This window comes from Echinops telfairi, unplaced genomic scaffold, assembly GCF_000313985.2.
Source record: "Echinops telfairi isolate 266 unplaced genomic scaffold, ASM31398v2 ScPeMD7_7457;HRSCAF=8495, whole genome shotgun sequence".
Taxonomy (NCBI): domain Eukaryota; kingdom Metazoa; phylum Chordata; class Mammalia; order Afrosoricida; family Tenrecidae; genus Echinops; species Echinops telfairi.
The window spans coordinates 21,128,613-21,144,282 of record NW_022111357.1 but is presented as its reverse complement, the minus strand read 5'-3'; the positions used below and the strand labels follow the sequence as shown (position 1 = coordinate 21,144,282).

Sequence of the window (15,670 nt, the reverse complement as noted above, 5' to 3'; positions counted from 1 at the left end):
ATCGCCCGTACTCGATAGATGAAGACACGAGGCCACAGAGAGATGAGCACGTGTCGGTGAAAGTTGGCGAAGGATGACTTTCTTTCCAGTGTTTATGTGACCTTGCCATTTTAGTTGAATGAGCTAATCTATTTGATAATTTATATGTTGATCTTATAGGGGGTTATGAGGGACGTAAAGGGTGTTCTAATGGATTGTTGGGAGAAGGATGAGGCTCTCTGCTCCTGTGAAGATTGGCAGCTCCAGAAACCCACCAGGCAGTTCTGCTCCCTCCTACAGGTCGCTCTGGGTCAGACTGACTCGATGGCAGTGATTTGCTTGAGTTTGAGTGGATGGCTGTTGCTGTGTTACTAGGTGCTGTTGAGTCCATGTCTACTTAGTGACCCCATTCGACAGAGAACCGCTCCCTTGCATTTCTTAGCTGTGAGCTTTACAGAAGCAAATGGCGGATCGATCTCCCATGAAGTGGCTGGTGGGTTCGAACCATAGGCCTCTTGATTAGCAGCCTAGTGCTTCACCAGGGCATTACAAGGGCTCCTCCAACACAGCACTGAAGTGGAAAGACAATCGGATTGGCATCAGAGATGAGTCTGAGTCTCTATCTCAGCCACTTTCTATTGGTAACTGTGAGCCCTCAGGCAGTGTAGTCAGTCCCCCTGAGCCTCCACCTTCTTACCCAAAGACAAACATCATAATAATATCTACCTCATGGGATTTTCACAAGGGTTACATGTAATATAATGGTGATCAATAAATATCATTTTCCATAGTAGTTCTATAATAATAAATTATAGAATAATAAATAAGTAATAATAATAATATAATAAAATATTAACAATAAACAAATATAAATGCTAATAATAAATACATCTTCATTCCTATGTCCACGAGGGTGAGAGTACTCCACTCAGTATCAGTCAGTATCCAAGTCCTTCTGCATTTGTTCAGCACCCAACTTGAATAGTCATTTGTGGAAGCTGGAAAGATGCTGAGTGCATAATTCTATGCATAATTGGACATGTAAAACAAGCTCAGTGCATAATTCTATGCATAATTGGATATGTAAAACAAGCTCACTGCCATCGAGGTGCCGACTCATAGTGACCCTTGCAGGACAGGGCACAACCACCACTGCTGAGTTTCCAAGACTGTAACTCTTTATGGGAGCAGAAGGCCCCATTTTTCTCCTGTGGAGCAGCTGGTGGTTTCAAACTGCTGACCTTGCAGATTGTAGCCGGATGCTTAACCACTACACCACCGAGGCTTTTCATTTAAAATAAGGAAAACAAACTAAAGAAAGAAAACCATTAACGAAGATATCTTTGGGTTTTATGGTGGTAAGGGCCTTGGAAATGGTCTAGTTCACCATTTTCAGACCCCTCATTTTTCAGACCATCAAACTGAGGCACAGAGAAGGAAGAAGACACGGTTCATCCAGGACAGAACAGGGCAAGCACTATGTCTCTAGGCTCCTTTCTCATGGGCCTTTGTCTTTCTGACCAATCTTGGTCGACAGGGGCTAGGCTTTCATACCCCATCAATTCTGCAGAGAAGGGGGCTGTCCTGATGCTGCTTCTAAGCTTCGTCAGAAACAAATCCTGGATGACTCAGTGGAAATTTGCTGCCTTCCAGGTCTTTGCACTTCTGGATCTTGTAAGTTTTCTCAGGCTGAACAATCCCTGTTAGGCAACACCTGGAAAGCAATGTATTTGTTTCTGTCTTTGACTTGGTATTCGTTGGCAAGCTTCTGGTTTACTAAAGCCCTCAACCAGGTTGCCAGCCTGGTTGTAATCTGAGAAGAGCGTCTCTGGAGGCCAATTGTTAGGGTGAGTTGACATACTGCTTCATATTGTCTCCCTGGGCCCAGCATTGCTTCCTTTCCAGTTACCCACCATACAACAGCCCGAACGCATTGTCAAGCTCCGATGATGGCTCCCTCTTTTACACATATTTCCATGACTTCCTAGTACTCTAAACATAGTCTAAACCCCCCTTACCTGATGTACAAGGAGCCTTCTAAGGAGCCCTGATGACTCAAGAGGTTAAGTACTTGACTGCTAACTGATAGGTTAATGGTTCAAACCCACCCTGTGTCTCCACAGGAGTGAGGCTTGATGATTTGCTTCTGTAAAAAGTACCTGCAAGAAAACACTCTGGGGCGGTTCTACTCTGTCAAAAGGGGCTATCTGAGTTGAAACCATCTCAACAGCACCCAACAGCCACCACACCACCACAACTATGCCTTTTACCGACACAGTGGTGGTTCCGTGGGAAAATGTACACATTGCATGAGTGAGATGTCCTGCAGTGTACCGCAAGTGCAGCCACCACCTGTCTGCCCGTCGAAGCTTATGTCATACTGTAATGCTGAACAGCAAAGTATCCAGACTGGGAGGAATTAGGAAGAGAGGTCTGGCCATCTACTGAAATTCAGCCAATAAAAACCCTATGAATCTCCAACTGATCATGGGGATGGTTCAGGATTGGACAGCACTTTGTTCTGTTGTGCCTGGGGTTACCATGGGTCAGGGCCCAACTCAATAGGAACTAGCATAAAAATACAAGGGGTACCCCACCAAAACAGAAAAAAGTGCCACTGGGAGGCTTTTTTCCCTGCTAGTCGAGAGCATCGAGCAACTCACTCTGAGTTAGTGCACCCAGTGGCGTTGCCTGGGAAGGTTCTCTCTGGTCACAGTGAATTTTTTCATATAAGCGGTTTTACTTGAACATCGTTTTTTTGTGATGGCCAATTTAAGTGAACAGCGTGAGGCTGTGAATGCTGTTTCCTGATTGGGAAAAATGCCACAGAAACTGTTGTGATGTTGAACACAGCTTATAAGGACAGCGCTATGGGAAAAACTCAAGTGTATGAATGATTTTCTTGTTTCAAAAAGGGTGAAACGTCGATTAATGACAAATCTCATTCTGGATGTCTGTCAACTTCCCTAACGGATGAAAATGTCAACTCGCAGTGCATTTGGAGCTCATTCCGTCGGGTCAGACTATTAATCAAGCTTTCTATTTAGTGATTCTGAAAAGATAGCATAACAGTGTTTGACCAAAAAACAAAAAACAAAAACGGGCCTGATTTGTAGGAGACGGGGGAGTGGTTTTGCCACCACAACAGTGCATCTGTTCATGCAGCCATCTCAGTGAGCCAGTTTTGGCAAAAAAAACAGCATGCCCCTCTTGTCCCATGCACCAGACCCACTTGACCTCACTCTGTGTGACTTCTTTTTGTTTCCAAGAAGGAAGAGAGACATGAAAGGACAGAGATTTGATGACCATTGAAGAGGTGAAAACGAGGGAGGTGTTGTCAGCCATCCAAACACATGAATTTGAAAAATGTTTCTGAGAATGGAATCCCAGATTTGACAAACGTATTAAGTGTGAGGGACAGTACTTTGAAGGTGATAAGATTATTTTGTAAAAAAAAGGTAAATACGTAGCTTTGAAAAAAATTTCATTTTGGGGGGTAACTCCTTGTAATGTGCCTTTCCAACATCAACTTAACCCTTCTTTTCAGGTAATGAGTGCAATCCTCCAGGGCCCCTCCATTTCTTCCCCCTGGACTTTAATTCCCATTAGATGTCTCTTTCCCCAAGAACCACCCATAAAGCTCCTAATGTTGTAGTTATGCCTCTAAGAGCCCAATTCTTACCTCTTCAGAGCATATGCCTGTTGGTTGTGTTGCAGGGCTGGTGGTCCACCTGCCCCCTCGTCTGCAAGCTCCTCCAGGGCAAGAAGCCTGTCTTCGTCAGCACCGCCTGTAACATCAGTGCCCAACGGCGGCCGCCCCATTTCAGGAGCTTGGTACATTGGGTGTACCGAAGGCTCAGCTTTCAAGTCCACAGATTCCTCTTTGGTTTATCTATAAACAGTTTTATTTGCATAGAATTTACCCAGCATACAATTCAATAGTTCAATCACATCAAGAAGAATTGTACAGTCATTCCCACAGTTTTAGAACATTTCAAAGACTCCTCTTATCTTCTCGTTGTGTTTCACATTTGAAAAGATTTTAAGTAATACGCACAACTTACCTATTAAGTTAGTCTATACTGTACTTACTTCTCAGAAAATGAACGCATGATTTTAATTTTCTCACTAGAAATAGTGAAAATTACTTGAAGACCTTAACAGCTCTCTCTCTCTCTCTCTCTCTCTGTAGGTGGGGGACTCAGGGCCTAGGGATCCTGATTTGAAATCTAACTATCTCTCCCATTTCTTTATTTTTATTATTTTAGAGTTTAAGCTCCTTAAATGCATGTTCTAAATTGTTTCAATCACCTTAGGAGTATGTGATGATAAAAAAAACTCCACAATCACAACATTTATTTACCTTCTAATAGATAAGGTAGCTGAGACCTCTCACTGCCGTTGAGTGGATACTGATTCATAGTGACCCTACAGGACAGGGTAGAACTGCCCCTGTGGATTTCGGAGGCTGCAACTGTTTACAAGAATAAAAAGCCCCAGCATTCTCCCTAGGAGCAGATGGTGGTTTTGAATTGCTGACCTTGCAGATTGAAGCCCAACTCATAATCACGAGGCCATCAGGGCTAAAGGTGAAATGACTTGTCTAGGGACTACAATGAATTAGCTAACAAAACCAGTCTAAAATTCAAGTTTCCCAACTTCTGATCCAGGATTCCTTTTGCTTTTTCACAATGACGGACTTCAAGAGATATACCGAGGCCAGGATGTGCTGGTGAATGCTTCACAATCAGCTCTGTAGGGGGAAAGTGGCAATTTGTAGCATTTATGGGTTTCTGTGGTGTAAATCAAGGAATCTCAAAGAAGAAACAATGTATTTGAATTGTGGTGCTGGAGAAGAATATTGAAAGTATCATGGACTGCTCAAAGGACACACAAATCTGTCTTGGAAGAAGTAGGACCAGGGTATGTACTCCTTAGAGCAGTGCCTCTCAACCTTCCTCATGCCGCGACCCTTTCATACAGTTCCTCATGTGGTGGTGACCACCCCCACTATAAAATTATTTCCGTTGCTACTTCATCACTGTAATTTTGCTACTGTTATGAATCGGGCGACCCCTAAAGGGGTCGTGACCCACAGGTTGAGAACCACTGCCTTAGAGGAAATGCTTGGCAATGTACTTGCGAAAGATCACAGCGAACCAAGTTCACTGGAGGGCAGCTCTCCTCTGAAACCCACGAAGGGAAGTCTTCAGAGTCAGAGCCCCCCTGGTCAGGTGCTATGCTAATTGTGTAAATACTTCCACATTGCTGACTTCCAGGAAGCACTGATGTCTCTGCAGAAAGAGCTGGCTCCCGCTGGCTCCAACATGCCGTATTGCTCCTAAATTCAGGAAAGGGGGGCTTGACCAGACTTCCTTGGTCTATGTTTTGGAGAAATGTTTGTGGTATCAGTTTCTTTTTTATACTGCTTTTATACTGCTGGAAGTTTTAAACTGCTAGATGCTCCAGGGTGTTTTTTTGTTTGTTTGTTTGTTTGTTTTAGAAAATGGCTGCTGCCAGGACATGCTAAAACCTGGCAAGGAACAGATGGAAAGAGCTATCAATAAAAAAATAAAGGATCCCAAAGGAATGGCCTGCTGAAAAGATGACCAGATGGAAAACTCAGATGAATAGAAAGAGCTGCTTATTGTCACTTGTTGGATCCCAAAGCCAGTGACAACCTTTGCAAAGATGAGTTAAGGAGGCAGAAACATGCCCCCCAAGCATTTAGCAGGCTCAGCTCCAGGGGTCACCTCTACTCGGTAGCTTTTCTGATTTATCTCAAGCAGGACAATTTCTCCTTTCTCAGTAGTTCCCATGATACCTTAGACTCAGTTGCTTTTTTTATTTTTAGAATTGCGCACAGAATACACCCAAGCTTATGAGCCTGGCAGACAAGGCCTCTGGCCAAACGAGTTTGCAAAGGGGGTGGCAGGGTGATGGGAAGAACTTGGGCTTTGGGGGCTGTAATTCCTGTGCCGTCACTGCTGGCTGAGAGGCCTCCTGTAGGTCTCTTGACCATTTGGCCTTCGCTGCTTCACTCTTAAATGCCTTTCTTGTAAGGTGGATGCACGGAACCCTGTTGGCATAGTGTTGGAACAAGTGCTGGGCTGCGATCTGAAAGGTCAGCAGTTTAAAACCACCAGCTGCTTCGAGGGAGAAAGATGGAGTTTTCCACTCCCATAAAGAATTACAGTCTCAGAAACTCGTGGGGCAAGTCTACCCGGCCCTATAGAGTCACTTTGGGTAGGCATAGATTCGATCGCCATGAGTTTGGTTTTTGGAAGGTGGACACAAGGCTGGCGCACACCAGCCATGCCTACCATACCACCGGAAACAAGGTCAGGTTGCAAGGTCTCTCCTGGTTCAGGTGAAACCTTTCCTGCTTGTTCAAACCTTTGCGCATTTGAATCTGTTCATTGATGTAGTCATCTAATCAATATGAAGAGACAGGCAAATGCCTCTCTGCATGGAAACTCTGACTCCATTGTCTTCTAAAATTTGGTGATTTTGCATCATGAGGACACCCAATAAGGAAGCCTGCCGGCCCCTGCCTAAGGGAAGGGCCGCTGTGCTCCCCAGGACAAAAGATCCGAGGTGCTGCTCCCCTCCTGTAAGATGCCAGCCTAGGAAGCCCCACCGACCGTTCTCTTGGTCCTGTAGGGCTGTTATAATGTTAGAACAGACTCGATGGCACCCAAGCCAGGCGGGGTTCCTAGGCTCAGGGGGTCAGGTAGAGAAGATAAGGCCTCAGGAAAATCTTTCTTCTATGTGGACCTGAATGCTAAGGAGTGGTAGTGAGGGCCTGCTCATGATAAGTCTCTCCACATGATGATTATAAATCGGGAATGACCCTGTTTCCCCCTTAAGGGCTGGGTATGTACCCCACAGCATCTCAGTTAACCCTAAGGTAGAATGATCCCAATTTTGCTGATGAGAAAACTGAAGTTCGGACAAGCCCAGGCATTCATTCACTCATGTTCACTGTGTACCTGCTCTGTGCCCGGCACTGTTCTAGGCACTGAAGATAAAGCATAAATGAATCAGACAAAGCTCCTTGTCTCCATGGAGCCGATGCGAACAAGAAAAATAAACCAAACCGAGTCAAACCCATTGACATTCAGTAGATTCGGATTCCTGGTCACCTCCTGTGTTACGAAGCAGAACTGTTCCACAGAGGTTTCTTGGTGGTAATTTTTACAGACGCTGAATGCCAGTCCTTTCTTCTGTCGCACTGCTGGGTGGGTGGTAACTGCCAACCTGTCGGTTTGTAGCTGAGCACAAACCATTGGCACCCGTTAGCAACATAGTAAAGAGGTAAACAGATGACATAGATAGAATGTCAGGTGGAAGGTTGTGAATTGATATCAAGAGGCGAGGGAAGGTCTTGTGGAGGAGGTGACCTCTGAGAAAAATGTGGAGGCTGGGGAGTGGATGATGTGGATCAAAAGTTCAGAAATGAGCCTGAGGTCCCTTGGGAGTGACCCGGTGGGTGTGGCACTGGTCATCTGTCTAGCAGAGGGGGGCGTTTGTGTTTAGGAGCGAGAGGTGATCTGTCATTTTCCTTTCTTGTCATATGTCTCTGGTTTGGCTAGGAGGGGAATGGTGGCCTCGCAGACAGAGCCAGGAAGTGTCCCCTCTGCTTCGGTTTTCTGAAGGAAACCTCTAACTCAAATATTTGGTCCCTTTCACGGTGGCAACCAGCTAGGCTTGATGCTTCCAGCTCTGAAAGGTTCTTCGTTCATGATCCAAACTCCCTGGAGAGGGCCTGCAGACTAGCATCTCCTTGTGTGGGTCTGAGACTGCCAGTCAAGGAATGAGTCTGTTTCCTTGACATTATTAAATGTGAGGGCGTAGACCTGCGCCTGTCATTGTTTCTAGTTGCCGTGTGGCCACCCCAGGCACCCTGGGATCCTGCTGTTGTGTGACCCACAGGGCTTTGATGGCCTGGTTTGAGGAAGTAGATCACCACGGTGGCTTTTTCTCCAGAGTGGCTTCATGATATACTTTTATCATCCCTCTAAGAAGCCCTGGTGGAGCAGGAGTTAAAGCACTTGGCTGCTAATGGAAAAGTCAGTTTCATAGAGGCTCTAAAGACTGGTCACCTGTTTCCTAAAGATTGCAGCCCAGGACATCCTCTGAGGGCAGTTCTACCTTGCCGACAGCGTCCTTTGAGTAGGAATCCGCCTCACCCTTTAAATGTTCCTGTTTCGGTAGGGAGGGGTCCTTTTCCATTTCGGATACTTCTTCCCTTTCTTCTCCACTCGTCTGGCTACAAGGTGATCATGTTTATTGATCTTTTCAAAGAATCTGTTTGGGGTTACGTGGATTCCACACCCCCACCCCACCCTCATTATTTTCTTCTTTATAATTTCTTTGCTATTGACTCTAAACTTTACTATTTCTTTTCTTCTGCTTCCGTCTAGCCTGCACCGCTCCGCTTTCTCTGCAGTTTTCTCAGGGGGAGCGTCCATGGCTGAGTGTGGGCTCCTTTGTGGGTGTCTTCTCGGAAGGGCTGACCCTGGTGGGGCCCAGGCTTCCCCACAGACACCTTTCAGGGGCTGAAGCCTCACATTGTTGGTTTTCATGGAAACTTGGCTCGTTCCCAGCCACCTCACCCTGAGCCCCGCGTCACATTCCACTGGCTTTATTTATGCGCCTGGACCGCTGCCAGGACTGGGCTGAGGACAGGTTGCCATGGTAATCTCTCCACTCTTTCCAGAGAGGACTTTCAGCCGCTGAGATGCTGTCCTTGGGCTTGAAATAGTTGAGGCCTGTTTCCAGCCCATCAGAAGGTGAGCTTTGGCTTAATGCCGTGAGCCAGGAAACCTCATTCGCTTGGCTTTTAAACTTGCACGAACTAAACCTGGAGAGAAAGACTTCTGGGAAGTGTGGTCCAGAACTCCCAGCTTTCAGACTGGAGAGGACTTTGCTTAGGGTACTGGGACCCTTCCTTTCTCAGAGTCAGAGCCCAGCCGGAAGAAACCTGTTTTTAAAGAGCTCTCCTTTATTGAGCTGTCGATACTTGGTATATATCAAAGTGCAATCATTTTAGTGTTTGGTTCTGTATGCTGCCTGGTTCTGTTCCATTCCATGGTAGGTGTGGCTCAGACCATACCACGGTGACCCAAAGGGGAAAGGGGGTAGATCACCAAGACTTTCTTCCTAGTCTGTTTCAATCCAGAAGCTGCTGAAACTGGTCCAGCACCCCAGGAACACAAAACGCACCTCGGCTTACCTGGGGTCACCTGAGATTGCCTGGGAGCTCTGGGGCCTATCCCCGCTCCTCACTTTAAATGGGTCACAGATAGCAAGTGAAGAGGTGTTAGGCGGTGCAAACGTTGGACTGCTAATCTCACTGTCAGCAGTTCGCACCCACCGGTCTCTTCAGAGGAGAAAGATGAGGCTTGTGAAAATACTTGCAGCCTGGGCAACAGTACTGAGAAGTTCACCTTTACCCTTTTCAGTCACTATGAGTCAGCATGGAATTTTTGGCAGTGGGTTATTGGGTGGGGCCAGTGGTTGACCTGCTTGGCTGCTGATGCAAAGTGGGGACTTTGGCCTCGGAAGAAAAGCCTGGCAAACCGGTTCTCAAAACTCAGCCAGTAGCCCTCTCGAGACCCCTGCTCTACTCCAACACGCACAACAGGTCACCATGAGTCTCCATGAGCTCACATGAGGCCTAGCCTTTGGGTCTTCCCCACTATGTACTTCTAGATTCAAGTTCCATTATTTAGACTCCCCAAACCCTATCTGTTTCATCAGTCTCAATCACTTTCCTTTTCCCCCTTTGGCATGTAAAGAGAATATGTACTTTCTTTTTGCTGTTGGGCATACGCACAGCAACAGCAAACCAGGCACCGATTCAATAGTCCCTGCCTGCCCAGCTTAGGGACATCCATGACATTACTCTAGTGGCACAACCGTTCTCATGCTCCCTCATCAGTAGAAACTGGCAAAGCTATTCCTCCAAAGAGCCCCCTGAGGTGCCGATCTTTTCTGACTTGCTGCTGTCCTTTGAAGGAGCTCCGGTGGTGTGGTACGTTACTTAGACATTGAGCTGCTAACCACCAAGTGGGCGGTTCAGACTTACCAGTCGCTCCTCAGGAGAAAGATGAGGCCATCTGTTCCTGTCAAGATTTAAAGTCTTGGCCACCCAAAGGGACAGTTCTACTCTGCCTTGTACGGTTGTTACCAGCGGGAATTAACTCAATGAATGGCGGTGGGGTTGTTGTCAATTTGATCCTGTATGTCGTTGTGGTTGTCAGGTGCCATCAAGTTGACTCCGCCCATAGTGACAACAGAATGAAACACTGCACCGTCCTCAACAATTGGTCCTGTGCCTGAGCCCATTGATACAGCCACTGGGTCGATTCATCTCATTCAGGGCCTTCCTCTTTTTTTGCCACCCCTCCACTTTACCAAATGTGATGTCCTTCTCCAGGGACTGGTCTCTCCTGAAAATATGTCCAAAGTACGCAAGACAAAGTCTTGCCATCCTAGCCTGTAAGGAGCACTTTGGCCGTACTTCTTCCAAGACAGACCGGGCTGTCCTTTCAGCACTCCATGGCCCTGTCACTGTTCTCCAGCGAGCACCACCATCCAAATGCATTGATTCTCCTTCTATCTTCTTATCCAATGTACAAACGTTCACGTGCATATGATGCAGTGGACAATCCTGTGGTTTGGGTCAGGCACACCTTAGTCCTCAAAGGTTTTAACATCCTTGCTCTTCAATACTCTAAAGAGGTCTTGTGCAGCAGATTTACCTGATGCAATACGTCTTTTGGTCTCTTGAGCGCTGCTTCCATGAGCATTGATTATGAATCCAAGTAAGACAAAGTCCTTGACAACTTCAACCTTTAGTCCTTGACAACTTCAACCTTTTCCCCATTTATCATGACGTCACCTACGGGTCCAGTTGTGAAGATTTTGGTCTTCCTTACATTGAGTGGTAATCCACACTGAAGGCCACAATCCTTGATCTTCACCAGCAAGTGCTTTAATTCCTCCTCACTTTTAGCAAGCAAGGTTGTGTCATCCGCTTATTGCAAGCCGTTAATAAGCTTTCCTCAACTCTGATGCCATACTCTTGTTCACATAACCCAGCTTCTCTGATGATTTGCTTGGCATCTAGATTGAAACAACCCTGACGCACACCTTGCCTGATTTTAAACCATGCAGGATTTCCTTGTTCTGTTCTCACAACTGCTTCTTGATCCGTGCACAAGTTCTACGCGAGCACAATGTGCTCTGGAATTCCCGTTCTTCTCAAGGTCATCCACAGTTTATCTACACAGCTGAATACCTTTGCATCGTCAATGAGACACAGACATCTTTCTGCTATTCTCTGCTTTGAGCCAAGATCCATCTGACGTCAGCTATGATAGCCTTTGTTCTGCTTCCTCTAGACTCCCTTGTAGATTGCCCTTAAAAGAGCACAAGCCTTCTCTTCCGACTTCCTTCTCTTCCTCTCTCCTCTCTCTTATTTCTTTTTCCCCCTCTTCCTCCTCCTCATTTTTTGTTAACTTAGTAAATATTTAAATAACTTATTGTCCTTAAAACTCAAAACCAAATTCACTCTTCTTCTTAAAACAAACAAAACAAAACAAAAAACCCCAATAAACTTAAAAGCCAAACTCACTCATGGTGCCTTTACAGGACAGGGTAGAATTGCCTTTAAGGCTTCTGAAACTTTAAATCTTGAGAGGAGTAGACAGACAGTCTCGTCGTTCTCCCAGAAAGCAGCTGGCGAGTTCGAACCACTGACTTTGTGGTTAGTAGCTCCCTGTGCTCTCAGGGCTCCCATCACGCTCCGTAAAACGACGACTTCTGATTTCTTTTGTCATTACTTGCCTTTTATCAGTGCTTTCCAGATCCTCACTGGCTCTGTGTTTATTGGTTATGATGAGGTTCATGGTGTGTGAAGAATTACTTGGGCACAAGAACAACTTACAGTGACCAACTTTTTGTAGTTCCAAATGGAAAGGCCCCAATGGCCACTCACCAGCATGACTGCCATCTGTTGGGAGAGGGAGGAATTGACATTCTTTTCTCTGAAGTTTCCATTTCTGTCAAACCCGGGACGTTGACATTTACATGGGAACAGTTGGCAATGCACATCATTTATTTTTATTTTTTTTTTTGCACATCATTTATTATAAATAGTGGGCATCCTTCCTGGTCAAATAAATCTTCCCTATCTTTTGGTGTTGTTTTTCCTGTTGTCAGGTGCCATCTCATCGTGACCCTGTGTGCCACAGTACCGCGCCATCCTCCCCAATGATCTTATGTTGGAAGCCATCGATCCATCTCACAGAGGGCCTGCCTCTCTTTCACTGCCCCATTACTTTAGCAAACATGACGTCCTTCTCCGAGGACCGGTCTCTCCGGGGATGTTAACGTAGCTCTGAGTGTGACAGAACGAAGCACTGGCCAGCCCTGCATGCCCTCACAATTGTTGCTATGTTTCAGCCCCTTGTCACCGCCAATGTGTCAATCCATCTTCACGAGAGTCTTCCTCTTTGTTTTGGCTGACCTTCTACTTTACCAAACATGATGTCCTTTTTCAGGGACTGGTTCCTTCTGAGGACATGTCCAAAGTAGGTGAGACACAGGACCACCATCCTCACTTCTAAGGGCATCTGGCTGGACTTCCTCTAAGACCTTTGTTCCTAATCCACCTTATTCTGGAAACGCCACAAAAACCTCAACATGCACACGAAGTGCACTGGCCCTACATTGAAACACGGTCTCCAGCAGGGAAGGTAAGAATTCCACCATGAACGCCGTAATTTCAGGCATCATACTGCTATGGCTATGATATTAGAAAAGCAGCCATATTGCCTTGAAAACATGAATGTAATAGGTTGTACCCAATTAGGTGTGCAAAAGGTGAGGTCTGTTTCTGTCTTTGTAGTCTCCTCTTTTGTGGGTTGCCTGTGACATGCCCCAGTCCGGTTTAACGCACCTTTCTTTCTGGTTTCTATTTGCAGAGAGATTTTCTGGGTAGGGAGTATATTTTGCTTTTAAATGCCATTTCCTCAGGAACAGTCTGTATTCTTCTGTGTGGAGCTTTCTGCTCTGCAATCTGTTCCGATACAGTAACCCGGAAGCCTGTCCTCAGGGCTGCCACTACTGGACACACAAAAACGGAGCCTCTACTATCAGGACGCCTGTTCTGCCTGCCAGTGGACATGCTGCGCGTGTGTGAGGGGGGCAGTTTATTTGAAAACAGCATTTTTGTTAATACAGGTGAGTCTGGGTTTCGGTGGACAATCTGGTTGTCAGGTGGCTGGTGTGGTTTGATCCACGGGGACCGGGAGGCAGGAGCAAGTTAAGGACTGCTGGACAGAATACTCCCAGAAGAGTCTTGCTTTCCCACCTCCATGCCATCATTGGCAGACGTGAAGAGGGACCAGGACTCTGGGGGCTGCTGGCAAGTGTCCCTCCTCTTTTTCTCACCGTCATTATGTGCCACTAGTTGATGGGTCCTATGGGATGCGTTATCCTGTTAAATCTCGTCTCCTGGCCTGTGCCGGGTTCATGCTCCAGCCTCCAATCTCAACTCATCCTCTGTGAGAGAGTCCACAGATGGTGACTTTTCACTGTGTAGCTTCCTTTGCCAGGATTTACACTTTCTAAGGGCAGGGATTTTACTTGTGATCAACTCTCCTCTCCTTCCTTGCTTTACTTTTCTCTGTAGAGGTTCTGTGGTTGATGTACAAGTACCAGGTAAGCACAGATACGTGTTTATAATTCTCCTTCTTCTCAGTGCTATCCAGAGTTTATTGTGGCCCACACAGTTGAATGCCTTTGCATCGTGAATAAAACACAAGCAAATACGTCGCTGGTAGCTTCTGCTTTCAGTCAAGATCCATCTGATATCAGCATTGATATCCCTGATGCCATGTCCTCTTCTGAGTGCAGCTTGAATGTCCAGCAGTTCCCTGTCAAGGCACTGCCGCATACATTGTTGAGTGATCTTCAGAAAAGTTTTACTTGCATGTGATGTTAATGATACCGTTGGATAATGTCCACATTCTGTTGGGTCACCTTTCTTTGGAATGGGTACACATATGGATCTCTTCCAGTGGGTTCGCCAGGCAAACTGCTTGGCATAGATGAACCAGTGCTTCCAGTGCTTCATCAGCCTGTTGAGACATTCCAACTGGTATTCCATCAATCCCTGGACCCTTTTTTTGTGTGTTTGTGATAATGCCTTCAGTGCAGCTTGGACTTCTTCCTTCGATACCATTGGCTCTTGAATATATGCTGACTCTGAAATGGTTGTGTGTTGACCAATTATTTTTGGTACCAAACTCCAAACTTACTACAGTCAAGTCAATGCTGACTGACTGTAACTGTTTACAGGAGTAGAAATTTCGTTCTTGGAGCTACTGGTGGTTTTGAACTGTTGACCATGTGGATTGCAGCCCAATGAGTCACCACTACACCACCAGGGCTCTTTGGTATAGTCATTGTGTATTTCTTCTACCTTCTTATGATGCTTCCGACATCATTCAATATTCTGTCCACAGAACCCTTCAATTACAGCAACTCCAGGCTTGAATTTTCCCTTCCCTTCTTTCAGCTTGAGATAGGCTGAGCATGTTCTTCTCTTTCGACTTCTTAATTTCAACTCTTCACACGTTTCATTATAGTCCCCGACTTCAGCTTCCTGAGCTGTCCTTTGAGATTGTCCATCCGGTTCATCGTTTCTTCCTCTTTGCGGTCACTTCCTCAAGAGCCAGCTTCGGGTCTCTTCTGGCATCCACGTTGGTCTTTTTGCTTTCTTTGATGATCTTGATGCCATCTCAAACTCACCTGGTCTTTGGCCATTATTGGTCAATGCATTGAACCTATCCTCGAGATGTTCTCTAAACGCATGTGGGACATATGCAAGACTCTCATGCACTTGTTTACATTTTCTTTCACTTCCCCTTTTGAACTTGCACATGAACAATTGATGATCTGGTTGTTGATCGGGAGCTTTTCCGTCATCTCTTCCCACAGAGATAGTAATTTTTATTTCTGTGTCTTTCCCCGGTGTAGAGACCACACATGTTGTTGAAAAAAGGTGTTTGCAATGAAGAAGTAATTAGTCTTGTAAATTCTATCATGCAATCAATAGCTTCATTTCTATCACCATATTTTTCAACTATCGATCTTTCCTTCTTTTTTTTTAATCGTTTTGTTAGGGGCTCATACAACTCTATCACAATCCAGACATACATCAATTGTGTAAAGCACATTTGTACATTTATTGCCCTCATCATTCTCAAAACATTTGCTCTCCACTTAAGTCCCTGGCATCTGGTCCTCATTTTTCCCCTCACTCTCCCTCATGAACCCTTAATTTATAAATATTATTATAAACATTTTTATAATTTTAAAAACATTTTTATAATTTATAAATTATTTTGTCATATCTTGCCCTGTCCGATGTCTCCCTTCATGTAATATTAAGTTAAATTTGGAGGGGAGGGGAGGGGCCAGCCCCCACCCGCTGCTACTAGTACTACCCACGGTTCAGTAAGCACAATTGTACGGTTGAGATATATAAGTATTATATTAGAGTCATCGAGAGCATGAGAGATACAATAATGCAGTTAGACACATTACATGGTAGCATTGCTCACCTCAGCCCAGCTTAGCGGTCCACGTGGAGAGAGGGGGAAGGGAAGGAGGG

The 15,670-nt window shown here is 45.7% G+C and overlaps 1 pseudogene; it reads right to left on the bottom strand.

Moving 5' to 3' along the window:
* Positions 1–14,820, bottom strand: part of LOC115872750 — a 20,679-nt pseudogene extending 5,859 nt beyond the window's left edge.
* Positions 14,821–15,670: the final 850 nt, after the last annotated feature.